Raw genomic sequence first — 5,725 nt, forward strand, 5'->3', positions numbered from 1 at the left:
AAAGTATATTTTAATAAGTATTGTATTTTCAGTTTTACAACAAATATAATATTATTTATTATGTTATATTCAAAGGTATGTGTAACCCACAATTAATTTATTTATTTTGTTAGTGCTTATTTTGCCCCAGCTGCTATAACAAAATATCAGAGACTGGATGGCTTAATTTCTTTCTCATAGTTCTGGATGGAAGACCAAAGCTAAAGTACCACCTGATTTGATTTGACGATTCATCCTATCTCTCAGAGAGGAGAGGGAAAGCTATTTGGTCTTTTTCATTTATCAATTTAAATTTTAATTGCCATACAGTAATTGCCTGCATTTATGAAGAGTAGTGAGGTAATTTGATAGATATACAGTATATGCTTTCTAACGATCAAATAAGAATAATTAGAATTTCCATCTCCTTTGACTATTTCTTTGAATTGGGACACTTCAAATGCCTCTCTTCAAGTTCTTTATAAAATATATGATAGGGCTGGAGATTTAGCTCAATGGTGCTGCCACCTGCCTCACAAGTGCAAGGCCCCAAGTTCTATCCCTGGTGCCAGAAATAAATAAATAATAAAATAAAAATTATATATGTATGATTGTTGTAAATTATAATCACCAAACTATACTATAAAGCATTGGAATGTTTTCGTCTTATCTATGTTTCAGTACATGTTACCTAGAATCATTCTGTTCTCATTTCCTATCCTTGGCAGCCGGCATTGTAATTGTTACTATTGTACTTATATTATAATCACTATTGTAATTGTTACTTATATGAGAACTAGTCTCTTCTTTTAAGGATACTAATCCCTTCATCAGGACCCCATCCAATAGATCTCATCTAAAATTCCTGACTTCCCCAAGGTCCAAATACAAGTGACATCAAATTGTGTGGGCCCTTCAACACATGGAGTTTGGCATGGACACAAACACTGTCTTCTTCAGTCAGGTTTGTCCTTAATAATGTTACGGAATAAACAACCTCAAATTCTCCACGGCTATACTCCAAAGCTCATGAACATGCAGGGAAATTATCCCTCGGTTGAGCTCAACCAAAGTCTGGTGCAATGACATAAATTCTGCCCTCAGGGAAGTCTTGGAAAGATTTGGAAAGAAAGGAAAAATTGTGAATAAACAGTGCTATTACTTCCTTTGCTAATTCCTAATTAACAAGGTTATAAGTATTTTAAAACATGATTCCAAGTAATATCTGCTTAAAATATTACAGGTATTTTACAAGAGCAGATTTCCTGGATCCTTTATTGATCAGAAATCCTCACTTGGGTGGGGGAATAGCTCTACCACAGGGAGAGCGCTTGTCCAGCATATATGAATCCCTGGGCTCAATCCTTAGCACCACACACAAACACACAGTGAAAAAAGAGAGAACCCTTAGTTTTATAAAATTATTTATTCAAAAAATGTTATTTAAAAATGGTATTAATGGAATATTGTATAAAAAAGTTTTCCATCCACACAATAACAGTAGTCTAGATTGTCTCATTAAAAGTTCTTTTTCACTTAAGAATTGTATCAATCTTGAGCTTATTTTTGAATAGAATATTAATTGAATATAGAATGTAATTATTTTCCAATTTAAAAACAGATTATGCTAGCTGGGCATGGTGGCTCATGCCTGTAATCCCAGCACTTGGGAGGCTGAGGCAGGAGGATCGCTGTGAGTTCAAGACCAGCCTGGGCTACAAAGGGAGTTCCAGGTCAGTCTCAACTACATAGTGAGACCCTGTCTCAAAAAACAACAAAAAACAAACAAACAAATAAAAACAGATTATGCTAAATGACCTATCATTTATAACTGGTTTGTGGCGATATACATTTTATATGTTATAGATAGTGTGATTATCATACATACATACATATAAGTATCATCTGTACATGGGCTTGTCATTGAACTCTGCTTCACTCTTTATTTACCAATTTCTATATCTGCATTCTTGGTCTCCTTGAACATCTCAAGATTGATATTCATATTCCTCATTTTCCAATTTTTATTAACATAATTCTTCTGTAATTATTGGAAATATTTGTTTACTTTTTCCAGAAATCTTCCTCAAATTTTTATAGGAATAGAACTGATTTTACAAATTCAGTTTAAAAGAATATTCACAATACTTAGCATCTGAGTAATAAAAATGCTATTCTTTATGCACTCCATTTATTTTATATCTTCTAGTAGCATTCATGAATTCTCAATTGTTGTGTATTTTGTGCAGGTCATGTGTAAAAATTTTCTACTTTGTGTTCTTTTTAAATTGTAGCTGTACTTTTTGCTTATTTCTGTTGATATTGAGAAATGATTTTAAATTTTATAGTTTTTCTTTTTCAAAAACATTATTGAAGTACCTATTTAGAGTGGATTTGCAAATAATTTTTGTATTTTACAAAAATAATCATATTATCCACAAAAATTTCCCTTTGATTTTTTTTCATACCTTCTAGTTAGTAGTTGTTGTTTTTAACGCTTTCTGCACACATTGAAAGAGATCTTCCAAGATCATGTTGAGAAATTACTGATGAATAGATGGAGAAAATGCAGTATTTATACACCACGGAGTACTAGTCTGCCATAAGGAAGGTTAAATTTGAGTCATTTGTAAGAAAAGGGATGCACTTTGAGATCTTACTGTTAAGTGAAATAAATCAGGCACACAAGCTGATATATTGCATGATTTCTCTTATATGAGTAACCCAATATGTAAATCAATGAAAAAGCAAAATAAATGCATGTAATAGCAAACAGAAAAATAGATCCTTTGCACAGGAGAAGGGAACAAGAGATGGAGGTAGGAGGAGAGGAAAGAGGCGAAGATGAAGAAGACAATGAAGATGCATCATGTGCGTGTATGACGCCAGCTCCAGGTGAATGTAATCGTTATACACTACAAACACTCACTAAATCAAAAATTGTAAAAACGCGTACTAAGAAAACTAAAAGCTCTTAAAAATCAAGTACATGGATCTTGTATATTGATGATACCTTGTTTCAAATGACAAACAATCTGTGAATATCTTTTTCTGTGGCCTCTTTTTCCAATGCTCTGGAAAAAGAAATTCTGTAATGCAAAATTTTTTATTTTGAAGGTTCTAAATTAGTAATATTAGTTTAGTTGCTTAAATTTATAACTTTAAACCTAAATAAAATGACAGCTATGAGAATAGCAAACAAAAAAAGTGTTTCATGAAGTGTGTGTGTGACTTTAGTACTTGTATGTTGATGGAACTTCTAAAACATGTACAGTGGGTCATAGTCTATTGAAATAAAAGGCCCCCGGGAATGTATTTCCAAATAGAGCCTCTGATTCTTAAGACAGAGGCTTTAATGTTTAGCTGTTCTCTCTTTTAACAAATATCAGACATAAAGGTTCGCTGCGTTTTCACAAGTGTTTCAAGTTCCCTTGCAGCTCTACCTTCTTTTTGACTTTGTTCCTATAGCATGGTGCTTCAGGGTTTGAAAGAAAAAAAATGGCCTTTCCCTGAATTTTGTGGCCTCTGGATTTTGTTCTTCTGGTCTAATAGATATTTCCATGCACAGCCCTATCTCCCAGCCATTTGTCTGCTTTTCTTTGGAATCAGTAAGTGCTTCTGTAGAGTAAGTCTAGGCTCAAATCTGAATTTTTATCTTCTTCCTCCAGTAAATATTTACAATTCTGCAAATTTTCTGAGGCTTTCATAAAGTTTTTGCTAATTTTTCAATATTTTTAGCTTTTCTAGCTATACTCACTGATGTTTTCTGAAATTCTCCAGTTTCTATGATTATTTATGAATTAGTTTGAAATAATTATCTAATTTGTCACTCAGTAAGGTTAATCTGAAGTTTATTTGCTCTTTTTTTAAAAGTATAATTCACAATCACTACAATTTACCTGTTAAGGGTTTTTAAAAGTATTTCCCGAGTTGTACGAACATCACAATCTACTTTTAGAAGCTTTAGACAAACTATAAAAGAAATACCATATATTGTAAGAGTAGTAATCCTTTTACCCACCACCCAAATCTCCCACTCCAAAAAGACAATTATTTCATGTAAATGGAATTATGAAACTTGTGGACCTCAGTGATTTGTTTCTTCAAGGTTATTTTCAGTGACTATTTATATTGTATCCTGTCCTATAATTTTAATTTCTAACTAATATTCTATATTATGGAGAGAGTACATTTGTCTATTCACTCATCAGTTGACCAGTGGTCTCAATTTTGGGATACTGTAGATGAACTAGTGTAAAATTTGAATGCAAATATGAGTGTGAATTTATGTTCCCATATTTCGGGGATGTATGTCTAAAGATGGAATTGATAGGACACATGGCGATGCCTTTCAGACATCTGATAAGCCACTTTCCAAAGTGACAGCAGTATTGTAAAATGCCATCAGGAAAGTATGAGGGTTCCACATTTTCCATACATTTCCCAGCATTTGCTATTGTCTGTTTTAGTAAATAAAGCAATCCTAATGTGTGTCTACTGCTATCTTGTTTTGGTTTTGGCTTTCAGTTCTTAAGGACTACCAATATTGAGCATTATGTGACATATTTTCACTAGAGAAATGCTGTTAAAATACTTTGCCTACTTTTAAAATTTGGTTATTTGTTTCTTCATCAGTTGAATTCTAAGAGGTTCTTTTATCCTGTGCACAGATTATGTTTGGCAGCGTTCGCTAGAGAACAAAAGCAGTGATGAATGTAACTGTACTGTATACCTGAAAAGTACCAATAAACTTAATGAAAACAAAATAAAATGTGATTGGATTAGATTGTAATTCTCTGAGATAGAAATACCTGGGATCAGCCAGGTTTGGAATGAAAACCAAGAGTTCAAAAAAAAAAAGCAATATATATGTACCTATATATTGAAAAGGAGAGGGGAAGGGTAAGAATAGGTGGAGGGAGGGAGAGACGGAGGGAGGAAGAGAGATATCATATCGACTTGCTCACATGATAATGAAGATTGAGGTCCCATAATCTACTATCTGCAAAGAAGGTACCCAAGAAAGCAGGAAGTGTAGTTGAGTTCATTCTAAAGGCCTGACAACTGAACCCGCAGATAGTATGCCTTCATCTGAGGACAGCGCAAACACTCAGGCAGAGAACCGTTTTCCCTTCCTTTGTTCCCAGTCATTGCTCTATCCAAGTCCTGAAAAGCCTGGGTGATGCTTAACCACATTGGGGAAGTCGATTTCCTTCCCTATGGCCACTTCTCCCAAATACTATTCTCACTCACAAACTTGCAGAGACACCTGAAACTGACGTTGAACCAAGTATCTGTAAACCTACAGTACAGTCAATTTGACATAAACCTCTTATTTGGAACAGATTTGGGAGTTATTTTCTATAATTATAAGGGATATATTTTCTCTTTCTTCGTGATATCACATTTATTTTTTCAGTTGCTTATCCTTTGTGTGTTGTACCTAAACATTTTTAGCTTAAAGGCATAATGATTTATTTATGTTTTAAGAATTATATAGTTTTATCTCATATATGTAGGTCTTTGATCCATTTTTAGTTTTATGACTTGAGGAATGGTTTGATGTTCATAGTTTTTGTGTGAATATCCAATTAATAATTGTTCATTGAAATATGTTTTTTTTCATCTAATTCTTTTAGACCCTTGTAAGAAATCAAATAATAGATGAGTAGGTTTATTTCTATATTTTTAATTTTGTTCCATTGATCTATATGTTTAACCTCAGGTTAGTAGTACACTGTATTAA

Source organism: Fukomys damarensis, unplaced genomic scaffold, assembly GCF_012274545.1.
Source record: "Fukomys damarensis isolate Sample0158 unplaced genomic scaffold, DMR_v1.0_HiC HiC_scaffold_15, whole genome shotgun sequence".
NCBI lineage: Eukaryota > Metazoa > Chordata > Mammalia > Rodentia > Bathyergidae > Fukomys > Fukomys damarensis.